This window comes from Papio anubis, chromosome 19 (assembly GCF_008728515.1).
Source record: "Papio anubis isolate 15944 chromosome 19, Panubis1.0, whole genome shotgun sequence".
NCBI lineage: Eukaryota > Metazoa > Chordata > Mammalia > Primates > Cercopithecidae > Papio > Papio anubis.
Window position 1 is genome coordinate 31991425 of NC_044994.1, and position 15741 is coordinate 32007165.

At 37.6% G+C, this 15741-nt stretch overlaps 1 long non-coding RNA gene across 1 annotated transcript; it reads left to right on the forward strand.

The window, feature by feature from the left end:
* Positions 1 to 1115: 1115 nt before the first annotated feature.
* On the forward strand, positions 1116 to 14884 carry LOC103879686. Its single transcript, XR_640426.3, has 3 exons — positions 1116 to 2645; positions 13311 to 13373; positions 14297 to 14884. It is a non-coding gene; the product is annotated as an uncharacterized LOC103879686 (long non-coding RNA).
* The last annotated feature ends 857 nt before the right edge of the window (positions 14885 to 15741 follow it).

The following is a 15741-nucleotide window of genomic DNA, read 5'->3' on the forward strand; positions in this document are numbered from 1 at the left end:
TTCAAATCCAAGTCCATTTGGTACATATCTTGTCTTTCAAGTTATTGCACGGGAGAATTCTGTCAAAATATTTACTGTTTCCTAACAACGTCTTCAGAAATTGTTTCCATGCCTGTATTACTCTGTCTTGAAAGCAGTGCCACATTTATTAGGGTACGTCACAACACAGGACCATTCCTTTCCTGGTGTCAATTTATGCAGCAGTAAGCACGGGTTAAGATATGCCTCTATAGTCAACAGCTCCTAAATGCTCGGGAGTCTACAATAACAAAAGTTTAGTTCTTGCTCTGTTTACATGCTCACTGTCGGTCAGAGGTGGCTGAGTTTCAAAAGGTCTTCACTCATTCGGCAGAGCTATCCCTGTGTATGACATTGCTAGGTTCACGACTGAGGGAAAAAACGAGTACAATGCAAAGCAGATGTTGTAGTATTTTTCTTATTTTTATTTTTCTTATTTATTTATTTAGGTATTTATTTATTTATTTATTTATTTATTTATTTATTTATTTTTTTGAGACAGTGTCTCTCTCTGTGGCCCAGGCTGGAGTGCAGTGGCCGGATCTCAGCTCACTGCAAGCTCCGCCTCCCGGGTTTACGCCATTCTCCTGCCTCAGCCTCCCGAGTAGCTGGGACTACAGGCGCCCGCCACCTCGCCCGGCTAGTTTTTTGTATTTTTTAGTAAAGACGGGGTTTCACCGTGTTAGCCAGGATGGTCTCGATCTCCTGACCTCGTGATCCGCCCGTCTCGGCCTCCCAAAGTGCTGGGATTACAGGCTTGAGCCACCGCGCCCGGCCAATTTATTTAGGTATTTATATACTGAGACGGAGTCTCGCTCTGTCACCCAGGCTGGAGTGCAGTAGCGCGATCTCGCTTCACTGCAAGCTCCGCCTCCCGGGTTCCCGCCATTCTCCTGCCTCAGCCTCCCAAGTAGCTGGTACTACAGGCGCCCGCCACCACGCCTGGCTAATTTTTTGTATTTTTAGTAGAGACAGAGTTTCACCGTGTTAGCCAGGATGGTCTTGATCTCCTGACCTTGTGATCCACCCACCTCGGCCTCCCAAAGTGCTGGGATTACAGGGGTGAGCCACCGTGCCTGACCTCTTATTTTTATTTTTTAATCTTACTATGCTTCCACTAAGAAGTGCTACAGGCCTCTTCAATTTCCATTTCATTGACTGAAAGAGATCACAAAATTTAGCTGGACATCAATGAAAATGTATTCATCCTCCTATGAGAGTGGCAAATCTTTTCAACTACTACCCAATCTAAGGTATTATGGAAAGAGAGAGTGTCACGTGATTGCAATGATAGTATATAAATATAAGCTAGGTTAAAATAATGTAATGTAAACAGTGGAAAAGGTCTTAAGTCAAAATATGTGAGAACTACATTGGTCCCTAAAATCAGCAGGTGTTATATTAGGGCTATTGAGCTAGAAAATATATGAGACTTTGATTAAAGGAAAAGATGATTTGCATTTTTGGAGAAAATGTTATCTGATTAAATCAATATTATAATATCACTTTTCTTGGATTTGGCATTCTAATATTTGACTTCTCACTATCATAGAAATTCTGGCACTTAGAAAATGTCAATATGAGTGCAATGAACACACATTGGCATGCTGTTGTTTTTCCCTAGTGGTTTTCAGGAAGTCTTGGAGATCAGTATAGATCACTGAATATCTATTTGAATAGATTGATATATATTAATTATAAGACAACTGAAATTAGTGGATTGATTGGGTAGAAGTGTTTTTTTAATCTTTTAGGTAGATTTGGCATCCTGACTGGTGTGATTCTATTCACATATCTAGAATAAGGTCAGTTTGAAAATTCTCTATTTCTTTCTCACTCCGTTGCCAAATTCTTTTTCTAGTAAAAGTAAAACATAAAATTAATATATCATAAATAGTCCAATTACCAAATAAAAAACTGTAGACATTTTCTTAGGATAAGAGGTTTAAATCTAATTTAGCAAGTATAATACATGTTGGGTCTAAATTTGTACATCGTTAAAGGTACAGGAAAGCAGCACTAGTTTAAAAAAAATTAATCCCTATATGTCAGAATAAAGTCAAAAAATAACTTCTTTCTCTTAAAAAAGAGAACTGTGAGGATGAATAAAGTAACTGAGAGGAATCTGCTGTATTTCATGACCAAGAAGGCTTCAATTGTGCTATTTATTAGTTTACACTGTGGCAGCTCTGCCCCCATTTAAAAGGACATAGAACTCATTGTGTAGCACCCCAGAAACATGAGAACACCAGGAGAAAGAGGCAGCCATCATCAAGAAAACAAACACTGAAATGAATTGCTATTTGTCACCTTTCTCACTGTTTTGTTGACCCAGAGTCCCCATCTACTCTGAGTGGTTTCACGCACAATTCTTAATAGGGTACAAAAGAAAAAAGCAATGCCTGCATTTTTAGAGTGAGAGAGTCATCCTCCAAAGGTTGCCCCTTAAAAGTAAAGAATTGTAACTCTGTCATCTTTGTGGTCAAATTCCTTTTCCTCTCGGAAATAAAAGAATGTTCTTTGAGTATGATTTTCTTTCTTTCTCATCAGCCATGAGTGATGAAAGACAGATACCAACAAATGAAATTAGACTCTCTCTGACTATCCTCAGATCAAAAACTCTAGAGGTAAGTCACTTTGTCAGTCATTTTCCCCCATTAGGACAGAGAGCATAAGGTTTGCATAATTGCTGGTAAGCTCCCACCCCAATACAATTGGGAGTATGAAACACCAGCTGATCAGCTATAGTGTGGACATGTTCTGTGGATCAGTGGAAAATGTTAGTAACACTGTCCACATGCTATGATCAATGCATTTATGTCCTCCCTTTCAAGAAGGTGAAGACATGGGAAACTGCTGTCATATCTTCCAACACAATAAAGGATGTTAAAAGGTCTCTCATAAGCCAAAACCTTTAACATCTGTGTAATTCATCCATCATATTCAGGTAACATTTTGAATTCAAATTATTGGCAGATCATGAGAAGATGCATGAATGAATGAAATTATTATAGATAACTTCTTTGATTCTACCAGTTATGCTACAGTGCCCAACCTATAAGGTAAGGACCCTGTGGATTTAGAATGTGCAGGTCTCAAGTCCGTTTCTACACCTGTAGTATGTTGGTTAAATATCCATAAGTTATAAAGAGCATGGGAAGTGTCATCTTGAACAAGCAATCTCATCATATAGTGCAAGTAGTGAGGTGGTGGTTTGTTTGTTTTTTAGTTTTTTTTTCATTTTTTTACTTTGTTTTGCTTTGTTTTTTAATAGACTGTGGTTTAACGGAGCCACAACTTCTTTTTTGCTGACCAATATCCATTTCTGATATTTCAGTTGGTTTAGAGGCCATTTTTATGAGCACCAGGTGTATTTAAGCTTAGAAATATAGTTTGGCGAAAACTAAATATATTGCCTACAAAATTAATTACAATAACCCATACTGATATCAAACCTAAGATTCAGAACTCATTTATGATATAGTATAACCAAAACAACTCATGAGCCACAGGAATACACAAAGAAGATCTGTCAATTGACACAATCATCATTAAGGTTAGTTTACCATTTTGCCTGAGGGGATTTTTTTTTTCTTTCTCTTTTTTTTTCATTTGTTCTTATGATTGAGGTAAATATCCCTACCCTCAAGCTAAATTGTATTTACTTAATGTATCAATTTGGTTGAGTTTCTTTTCTTTGATTAGTAACTCGCCAATTGTTTTACTACATTAACTAAATCAAACTTAGTTGCATAATTAGGTTTTATTAATATCTGATCCATATAGAATGTGGCATTATTAAAGGTTTGAAAAGTCCAAGAATCCTGAGATAGTATAGTAAAACGTTTCTATGAGGAGGCAACTAGAGAAATAATTGAGACTCTCATTTTTCACATGAAAATACAGACTCAACACTACTGAATTCTCAGTAACAGAATATATGTTTTAGTTTGTTTCCTTGTATTGATTCTGTTTTTAAAGTATGAGAAAGGGTTTGTGTTAACTAATTCATTCTCTCTGACTAAGGAATCTGTCTGGATTTAGGAATTATTCTGTGTGTAGGGAAATGGAAGAACAATAAATGTGATTACCCAGGAACCAAACAGGAACTTAGACTTATAGCAGAGAATTGCTGATTAAAAACAGTAAAAAGGAAAGAAAATGTGTTAAGTAGCAAACCTATATCACTCTGAGTATATTTCAGAGCAGTAATTCTAATGTAAACTCCTATGGAAGGAATACCTGCTAAAGGAGGCAATTCAACTGAGCCTTCTGCTAATTCTCAGAACATTTAATAAATATACATGATTTTCTTAATTTTCAGATTTTCTTCCATATTTCCCCTTTACAGCATTAGAGCTGGCTAGAACTAGTCCACTAACACCAGTTATTTGAATAAAAAAAAAAGTTACAAATGAATATTGCAAGAAAAATGTAGAAAGCACTTGAACAACCTCTTCAACATCCTGTATTCCCTCTCTTGGGAGAAATAGAAGTACCTGCTTGAGATTATATAGTATATTACTTCATATATAGGTATATGGATGTTTTCCACAAGCAAATATACTTATTGATTTTCAAAAATTATAATCAATACAAAGCAATATGATTTCAGGGTATACATATCTAAGTTTTTGAAAGCTTATTAGTTTTCATACTATTTCATAATATTCATGTTAGAAATCATATTAGATTTATTTCAGCTTTTCAGGTGTTTAGATACCTAATATTTGTTTTCTAATCACTATTTCTTCAAATAAGTGGTCCAGGTTAAAACAAACTGGGCATGTTTTTGTGAAAATGGCATTTTAATTAAAAGTACCACATATACAGATAGGCACAGTCACACAAGTTCTTCCAAAATAAAAAAATTTTCAGGATCAAACTAGTAGAATTAATATAGTCAAATTATGATACATTTTGAACAATTATACCTACGTTTTTTCTCATTAGAATAACATACTCTGAGCAGTTGATTGGCCACCAAGAAACTGGTTTCAAAGAGAAAAAGACAGAGAGTGAGAAAGAAAGAGAACTATTTATATGCATGTTAATTTCTGTTGTCAATAACATTTATCGCAATGATTCACACTCATAGTCTATACTATTTTACTTTTGAGAAGAATTAGTAGCGTATATTAGTACAACTTTCATATATTATAGTTACAAAAATGTGAAAATATGTTATAATTACTCAAATACTACTTAAAGTAAGTAGACACTGGTCAGCATTTAAAATGTTTCGTGTTTTTCCTTATAATTCCAAATATCTTATTGTTATGACATTCATTGTTTAAATATATACACATATATATATTGACACACAAATGTGTGTGTATTCAAGAATATTAATTACCCTTTTCTTCAAATGTCCAAAGATGAAAATTAGACCCTTTCACTTTGCTTGGACAAATTGGCAGAAACTGATCTACATGTAAGAAGCATATATATTAAAATAAAAAAAAAATTAGCTGACTTGTCCAAAATATGTACTGGTAGAACAACAATTTAACTCAAAACTAGCTAGGAGCCCAAGGTCAATAAAGAAAGACCATTTTATGTTTTAATTTCTTGTTAAAAGTTTGATTTGGCAATTTTCAATACACAATAGAAATAACAGAAAATGCTGACATGTCACTCTTCACTTATACTATTTAATACATAGCAAATTAGTTTGTGATAACCATATTTTGTGATTACATTAGTAATACATTTTTGAAACTTATTTCCATAGCACAAAAACAGGGAAACAATTAAAAGGATATGTAGTATGTAAGACACACATTTGCATCTATATCACATACATGCTTATTCCTACATAACCCTGAAGAACAAGGTTTTATACATTGATACACATCATCTATGCATTTTTATCTTGACATGGAAAAAGACTGGGCCAAAGCTTTCAGAAATCAAATGTGAACTCATTTTGAAATAGCAGCAGTGTTTGAATTTTAAATTAACCTATTTACAATGAAACTATGCCTGCTGATTGCCATCATCTTCAGGAAAATTAACAGTAACGATCATTGGTGTCATAATGCAATTTCCCCGCAAAAATCACATAGGCTTCATTACTGTTTACATAAATTGTCATAAATACCAATTATGGTGGAACATAAAATGTAATGCTCTTTTTTTAATCATAATCAGACAATTGTTCTTCTAATTCATATGCTAGGGGAATAAGGTTATGATTCAACCTTTGTTCTGAAGGAAGTGTTTTGATGGTAGTTAGTTTTCCTCTAAGTGCTGGTTGGCTTCTTGTCAAATCATTCAACTCTCCGTTTGGATTATGTAGTCCTTGTTTCTGTTCAGTGTGCCCTCTAATATACTAGGAAGAACATGGAGGCGTGCTAATGGCAGATGAGGGAGATATACACTGAAAGTGTCCTCTAGACGTCAGCCGAGAGGTGGCTTCCGGTGGGATTTATAACAACATTTGGTGTAATTACGTCGAAGCCCCCATAAAGGAATAATGCAATAACAGACCTGTTAGAGAAGCACATTTGCAGTACCAATTCCAGCTTCCACCATAGGTCACCAGAACAAATAGCTGGTAAAGGCAATGCCCTGTTAAATGGCTAATTTTCAAAACAAATAAGAGTTAAGTTGCTGGCAGGGGAATGGAGGAAAAGGCCAGAAAGAAGAGATTCAGTATTTTTATTATTTTGGTCTCTAGGAAGGAGTAAATCAGCTAGAAAGGTTACTCAGACAGAGAGTCAGAGCAAGGGACAATACCCACTGAGGACAAAAGCCCTTCCTTTGCTTTCTGAAACGTGCCATACAAAGCCAAGAATCACACCATTTGGGTCCTGTTTTATCGCATCATAGCACTCTTTGTACTTGCTCTTCTTTTGGCCTTTGTTCTTGACTTATTTACTCCTAAAACTTAAAAACAAAGTCTGAATAAAGTTCCCACTCTTCTGATTCAGAACAGTCTTTAAACATTAAAGTCAGAAGAAAATCACTCCCCTGATTCTTTGAACCGTGGTATCCATGCGTATTGGTGGCCACATTGCAATTATATGTGTCTAGGAGCTGTGGTGGGTTTGATCTGCATCCCCTCTCCACAATTCCAGATTGGGCATTCTGTGCTATCTTAATGAACCCTGGCAATTTGTCCTCGTTTTACCCAATTCTATCCTATTTGATTAAAGCAAGCTGTAGTGAAAAGTCCAGTTACATTTTATGAAACAAAATTGGGACTCTTGATCTAAGAAGAAAATAATAAAACTGGCAGGGATTTCATCTGTGGGAGAAATCAAAGTAGAATAAACAGAAATGCAGTAAAATTAGCCTCTGTTGTTTCATTGTGTAAGCTAGGGGAATGCTAAAGGTAAACAAATGGCATCAGCAGGGAGGAGAAAATGAGACTTTTACTTTTTCCATCTTTCATAATCTCATGCATTATCGGTAACAGGGTGAGACGTTTTAATAGGGTGTGATCATCATTAAAAGGCAGATATTTATCTTATCACAGTGCATTAAACTCCCAGAAGGGAGTGGGAAAAAAGGGAGAGTGAATGACTCTCATGAACTATTTAATGAAACACTAAGGTTGTAGCTTTTCTTGTCTTTAAAAAGCGAAATAATCTGATATTGGACAAAACTAGTTCCAAACACACCCAGGCTGTACCCGGGGCCTGTGCATTTTGAGAAGTCTCTTCTGTGTTCTGACTTTGTTTAATAATTTCTAATTATGTTCTACAACACAAAATTAAATATTTCTATCTCCATTGTGTGTACTTATTCATGAGCTGGGCATTAATCGTAAAACAATGTATCTTGTTATTTATTTATACCAGATGTGAGTATTTATGTTGCTCTGTTCAGGGTTTCCAGCTAGGTCTTTATTTGTATACTGAGCTGCCTGTTTTTGCATGAAAATGGTTTCTGAGCTCTGGAGTTCATCTCCACTCTTGTGTTTAAAACAACAACAACAACAACTTTTTTTAAGGGAGAGAATTTATGAATAACTAAGAGATTTCTGCTGTGGCTCCCCGGGTCTCTCATCAGCAGGGCAGCCAGAATATGTTTTGGGGACCAAGAAAATTCAATTTGGGATTTGTTTCACAGTTTACAATGCTGGTTTCTTGCAAACAAAAGCTGCCTGGGCCATGGAGAGCTTTGCTTCTGAAATATATTTGCATAGTGTTAATTTTCTACTTATTTATTAACTTTTTAAAATGTATGAGTTTGTTTGGGTAGTGGGGGATGGAAGTGATGCCAGTGTATCCTTCTGTGTCTGCCTTCATGAAATCTAACTTAGTCAATGGCTGTAAGAACCCACTGACAGATATTTTCTTAAAGGATATTTTATGTTTGCCATTTTATTGGCATAATTGGGCATATAGCAAACTTAACCTAGGGGTAAAAGTTTTCTTTCTATGCTGTTTTCCTCCTAATTCCCCTCCTAGGGCAACTAGTTTTATCAATTACCATGTGTTCTTTAATAGACATTTTAGATCTGTAAATACCCACACAGACACAGACACATATATATCCCCTTTTAAGGCAAATTTCAGTATACTGTACTGCATTTTATTTTTAATTTGATATTTTATCTTGGAATTGTTCCATATCAAGATATAGAGCACGTTCTCATTATTTTTTTACAGCTGTATAGCATATCACTGTATGGATATATATAAAGTATTCAATAAAAGACTGTATTTTATTCCTCATCTTAAATCAGCTGAACACAGCACAGTTATTGCCTCAGAAGACTTTTCAGTAAGTATGTGCTGATCCACACAGAAGGAGCGACTGGCTAGTGCACAATGATCTAACGGCATGGTTCTTTGTCAGTGTGAGTTGGTGAACAGATAAACATGACTTATTCTTAAGTACTGTGCTTCAGAGTAAAGGATGACTGATTCAACTATTTTCAACATGGAGTAATATATTAGTCTCTAAAGAGTATTTACTCCCATAGCATAGGTAACTGCAAAACTGGGTAAAGCACCTACATTTTTTGCCATAACTCAGAGGCTCCACAACAGGGAACCCACCAAATGACTATAGCCTGCAGGCATGTTTTGTTTTGATCAATTAAAATGTCTTTGAAGTAGCTGACACCATTAGCTAATTTAGAAATTTAACATAAAAAAAAAACCGTATCTATAGCTGTAGCTTTTGTTGAAAAGTCTGACAATCTAGCAGGAGTTGGCCTGCCTTTCTTCATAGCAATAGCTTCTGGGGCTGAGTAGCACCGCCATCTTTAGACAAGAACATGAGTGCCAGGGTTCTCCCAGATCTGCCTTGGCCAGTTTAGCTCATTGCTTGCCTTGACCCAGTAGATATTTAAGTTTGCCGTAGCTGGGCTGACATATAAAAATCCATACATAACCTTATGAGATGGAGCAGGGAGTCCCTTTTTGGGGATCTGCATGCCCCCCACTTTCCCAGGCATAGAAATAAAATAAAATCTTGAGTTTCTTCAAGGGAAGCTAGCCATGAAAAGTACATAAATAACTTGTTATGCGAGAAAGTAATACCTAAAACAATAGCCAAGGAGTAGGGTCCAGAGATGTTTGGTTTCCCTATTGAAACTAAAGATAATATCTTAACATATGTCTCTGAGTTATCTTGCAGAAACTGGATTTCCCCACTGAGGACCCCCACCAAATATATCCAGATCTGCTGGCACACAGACCTCAGATAAGGAGGAACTGAAAACTGAACTCTGACCATTGTTCTTTGTTCTAAATTTCTTCCGGTGGGGCTTGGAGAGAATCACACCCCAGAGCCAGTCAACATTTTTTTTTCTTCTGCTGAATCCACATTTTTAAGCAAAGCTTCTCTTCCTTAACCAATTGCAAATCAGAAAACCTTTGAATCCACCAACAACCTGTAAGTCCCTGCTTCAAGATATCCAGTCCTTAGGCCAAAACCAATGTGTAACAGCTGTGTGTTGATTTACAATTTTCTCTCCTGAATTTGACCTCAGTCTTTAAAAACCTTTGCCTGCAGGCCATCAGAGAGGTCAGGATTTAAACAACAGCTGCCAGCTCCTGCTTGGTTGGCACCCTGTAACTCAACGCCTTCCTTTCTGTCACTGCCAAAGCCTCAGTGTGGATATCTGGTATCACTGTGCTGGACAAGTAGACCCCAGTTCGGTTCTATAACAGAGTTAACCATCAAGATCTAATCCCGTATAGGAATAGTGCTCCAATAATGGTAATGATTATTATATTAGGCAAAGTAATGTAGGAATACTGGAGGATTTGTAGTACCAAACCAACATGATATTTGAAAGAAAATATTGTACTTCTAGTTTCTGGTCCAGTATGTAAAGAGCTTGGAAGCTTTCACTCTTTCCTAAAAACAAGTAAAACGCTGAACAAAGTTAAAACCAACAACCTTCTTAGATCTATCAGAGAATTGAGGTCGCAGAGCAAACTGTTGCTCCCAAAATGGAGAGACAGAGAGATACAGTGATTCACAACTTATGAAAGCAGTAACCCCAAATCAGAACCCTTCACAGGAACCAGTACCAGGGTAGAAAAATCTAAACTGTAATTGACAAATTGCTGCAGGCTCAGTGTAGACAAGCGTGAGAGTTTGAAAGTCCCAGATACAGAAATGGGAGGAAAGGGGGCAATCTTAGTGAGGAAGACCCACTTTTGTGAGTTTTCTCTCTAGAAGCTCTGCTAGTTCTCACAGAGAAGATTGGAGAAAAAGCCCCTTGTTCTTTCTGCAGAAGGGCAAATGTAATCATTTTGAAATAAGTCACAGCATTTCATTCTTAATAAGACCTGTTCGCAAGAGAAATTATTTACCAGAGCTTAACCTATTGGGGTTTTATCGCAGCCTAACTCACCTGGGAGAAGGGAAATATATAAATCCAACTCCCTTTAGATATTCAGCCCCACCTAAGGGTGAGAAAAGAACCCAAACCAACACACACAAACAAAAAACCTGAGAAGCATTCACAAAGTTCACAGCCCAGGAGTACAGGCTCACTAAAAGACTAACACCTAGTCAGAGGACTCTAGGCTGCTTCCCCATACCTCATACCTTAGTAACTTCATCACTAAAGACCTATTTCCTGCAGTTCCTTTTACCAGTACATGATGTCCAGCTTCCAACAAATAATTATGAAACATATTCAAAGTTTGAAGAGACAGAACAAGTGCTAGAACCAGATTCAGGTATGAAAGAAATGTTGGTGTTACCATTCTATGAATTTAAAATAAGTGTAACTAATAATGCTAAGGGCATTTATGAAAAAAGATGTTGCTCAGTAATCTGGAAATTTATAAACTGAATAGGCAACCCACATGCCATTATCTTATGCACTGTGCATTTTTTATTGATTTTGGATATCAAAATATCTCACTCACCATGGAGGAAAAGGAAGGTGTGAGAATAGGGAAGGCGAAGAGCTCTTTAAGGCTGAACAAAGACAAACATTATCCCAGAATGTGAGGGTCCTGAGGCAGGGCAGGCCTTATGAGGGCTCCTGACAAAATTATTCTATTACGTGCAAGGCAGATCTAGATGTGACATCTGCTATCTGAGGTCCATGATGGGAGGAAACTCAGGCTTTCAGCCACAGGAATTGTAACGTACACCTTATCCCATTCCTCTGGTAGCTCACTTCCCTTTCCTTCACTTAAGCCTCATAGGTCTATATGAAGATTTACCACCTGGACTCCATGCTCTTTGAAATGTCACAGAATACAGGGATTCTACATGCCAAGGGTAGGCTCTATATATTTATTTCCACATAGCTTAAATGCTGAGATTTGAGTTTTCCAGATGACAATCCCCCAAATTCAATACCTTGTGATCCTTGTCCCCTGCCAGTCAGCTCTCCAAAGAAAGGGCACCATACATTGCACATCTGCCATGTCTGTGTTCTTATAGCTTCACTCTTCCAGAGAAGAGGGTGAGAAAAGAGCCCATCCTGGTACTCACCGCTAATTTTACTCCAGAAATGGAACACAGGTGAGTAAAACTCGCCACATTTTAAAAGACAGATCAAAATATCTCAGGTGCTTTCAGTTCTGGCATCTTTTACTAGTAAAGAGCTCAATATTAATCAGGCTGTGAGGACCAGGACTATCAAAAGGAATACCATCCAACTCTACACAATAAATCAGCTTAGTTCTGGAAGGGAGACAGTTCATAGAGGGGCTTTTTTTTTTTTTTTTTTTTTTTTTTTGACGGAGTCTCGCTCCATTGCCCAGGCTGGAGTGCAATGGCATGATCTCTGCTCACTGCAACCTCTGCCTCCCGGGTTCAAGTGTTTCTTCCGCCTCAGCCTCCTGAGTAGCTGGGATTACAGGCACCTGCCATCATGCCTGGCTAATTTTTATATTTTTGTAGAGACGGGGTTTCACCAGGTTGGCTGGACTGGTCTTGAACTCCTGACCTTGGGTGATCTGCCCACCTCAGCCTCCCGAAGTGCTGGGATTACAGGTGTGAGTCACTGCACCAGCCAAACCACCATGCCCGGCCAAGGGGCTTTTACCTCCAAGTCTCTGGTTTGATTCCAGATATAACTAGACGGACCAAATGTCACTCTAATTAGACGGCAATAAAGTTCCATAGCAAAATTAATTCCACAGTTTGAACTCACTTCAAGGGGACATTTGTCTTCATTGTGGGACATGTGTATTTGGGGCTTGGCAGGCATTTCTGCTTTAAAGAAGCCCATGCTATAATGAGTGAAGATGGAAACCTTTGCCCAGTGCTGAATGCCTGGAGTTTGCTCTGAAAAAGGAGCCTCGGCCTCCAGGTGCCACTAGGCCAGACCTGGCCACCCTTTCAGACTTCTTTCCTGTAATTGTTTGAAGAGAAGATAGCAAAGAAAAACAGCCCTGACAGATTGTAGAGGTGATAAAGTTCCTGAAAATTAGGCCAGCTAATTTGGTAAAAGTCTATTATTGCTGAAAATCTCCCAAAGTTTCACACTTTCCTGCTTTCTATCTCTTATCTTCTGTTTTTAATTGAAATACACAATTCTGTAGAGGTTATAGCCAATTGAGTCAATAGCAGATCAAAAGCTTAGGCATGACGCTTATTTTGGTCATGCATAATACATTTTTTTTTTTTCCATTCCTGAAGGCTCCCTCAGGGTTCATCCCCTCCTTAGGGTGATGGCTTTCATGGGATGTGGTGTCTTGGTCTTCTAGAGAATTTTAGGGTAACTAAATCATTCACGTCCAACAGCTGCAGGAAGATGGACTCTGGAGCTTCCTTCCCCCTCTCCCCTCTTCTTCTTCTATTCTTCCACTTTCAGGGTTAGAATTTAGGTGAATGTATTTCCTATCCTTTTTCAGATATGCAGCATGTTGGGACGACCAAGTAGAAGCCAGACATGGAGAGAGAAGAGAGAATAAAAGGTATCTGAGATGGTGACATGTCCCAGCAGGCTGTGATTCAGCTAACTTGCAGTGAATGAAAGACAGTATGAAGCAGAGAGCCAAGTTGGTACCATATGACCCTCCAATAGGGCATTTTTCTCTGTCTCTGAAATAGAAATAATATCTGGTGTGTTGGTCTCAGAGAATTCTAGTAAGAAAGAAATGCATTATAATTTGTGTATGTGCTGGGGAACAGACCAACAGACCAACCACGGCCTACAGTTAAAACAATGTAAGTATAGAAAACTGAAATGTACAAATATATTCAGGAGGTGAAGGGAAGAATATAAAAACTGAGGTTGTTTTCACCTGGATAGAGATATAGATAGAGAGATAGCTATAGATGATATGGATTAGATTTAGTTGTAGATAGATTGATATAGACATATTCCACCTCACCAAAGTGTTGGAGATGCCAGGTGGCATGGCCAAACCTGACAAGTGTACAGGCTCTAAAGCCAGACTTCAGAATTCAAACACTTCCTCTGCCGTGAGGCATTGAACAAGTTATTGTTTCTTAGATCATTGTCTGTGAAACTATGATTATACTGGTCGGATTCAATAAATAATTTCAGGTAAAGCGTTTGGAACAGTGCCTGGGCCTACTAAGCACTCAATTGATATTAGATATTCTCTTTTCCTCAAGTAAGTCTCATGTATTCCTGCCCCAATATATTTTTTATTATACTCCCTTCCGTTTGAAAACCTCCTCTGCCCTGTGTATTTGAAACAGATGCTTTATTCATTTCCATTAGGTTTAGCAGGTTTCCCCCGACCTATCAAACTTATAGTGGTGTCTCTCCTCTATGAACGCTTAAGGATATTCATTGATGATTCCCTAGAGGGACCGTAATTATATAATACTTTGGGGAATGATTTTATTGTTGTTTATTATTTTCTAGGAAGTAGCATCAACAACAGAACTAACTTAAACCTAAGAATCAACTGACAAGACATTAAGCTGATCATTCATTACCCTCAGGAACCTTGTTTAAGCTTTCTGAGCTTCATTGCATTAACTTGTAAGTAAAGATAATAATGATAACATGTCCTACTTTACAATTTTGAGGCTTTATGGAAGGAAAATCTGTGAAAGTTCCTGATAACCAGGAAAATTGATTTACTACTCTTATATGTGTTCTGGTCTATCCAAATTAAACATAACGTCTTTAAGCAAAGAAGTGTTCTAGAGCATATGGCAGAATATTTTGTACCTTGGAGATTCTCAATTAGTATCTACTGATTATTTGTTAAGTTGAATTAATATGCTAGAGAGGAGAGATGCAAATTGAATATGGCTTCATGGCATGCATGAGAACAATTAGAAGAGACAGAGTAGTCAAGGCATATGAAAGGTGTCCCAAAATCTCAAGGAAAAGCCTTGATTGAGCCTTGATTAAAAGTAAAAATGTATCCGGGCTCAGTGGCTCATGCCTATAATCCCAGCACTTTGGGAGGTCGTGGTGGGTGGATCACCTGAGGTCATGTGTTCAAGACCAGCCTGACCAACATGGTGAAATCCCGTCTCTACTAAAAATATAAAATTAGCCAGGTGTGGTGGCACACGCCTGTAATCCTAGCTATTTGGGAGGCTGAGGCAGGAGAATCGCTTGAACTCAGTAGGCAGAGGTTGCAGCGAGCCAAGATCGTCCCATTGCACTCCATCATGGGCACAGTACAAGACTCCGTCTCAAAAAAGAAAAAAAAAAAAAGTAAAAATGTGTGCATATCTATGGTGTGTCTGTGTGTGAAGAAAGAGAGGGAAAGAGAAAAACAGAGACAAAGCCTTAAAAAGTAGGAGAGAAACAATTTTCAAAGGTATAAAAATAAATATCTTAATATTAGCCATGAGAAATGGATATTAAGAGTAGGTGTTCTTGCCAGCCACGTCATGCACAATTCAAAGAGGAGAGGGTATGTACATACATGGCCTGCCACAGGCTTTTCATTGCTAATGGCATCAAATACTTTTGTGAAATTTACATTTCAACATGGATGGAGGTTTTCTTTTCTTTTTTTTTCATTTTTTCCTCCTCTGTGTCTTCCTTTTCACTTAATTAACTAAACACTAAACTGAACCTTCCCAGAATTATGGAGGAAGTAGTTTAGTTGGAGCTTCAATTCTGGTTCTGAACCATTTTTTCTTACTTCAAAATTGTTATTTTCTATTCACCAAGAATAAATTTGATCCATCTGAAGCTCACACTTTAAAATAGTTGGGACTCAGGCATAACATGACACCAAATGCATATATTGATTCATACGTAACGATGGTAGGTAAGGAATGTACTTCGGCCTGACTACATCGTATGTTTTCCCATATGACTAAATCATATAATTTTCCAAG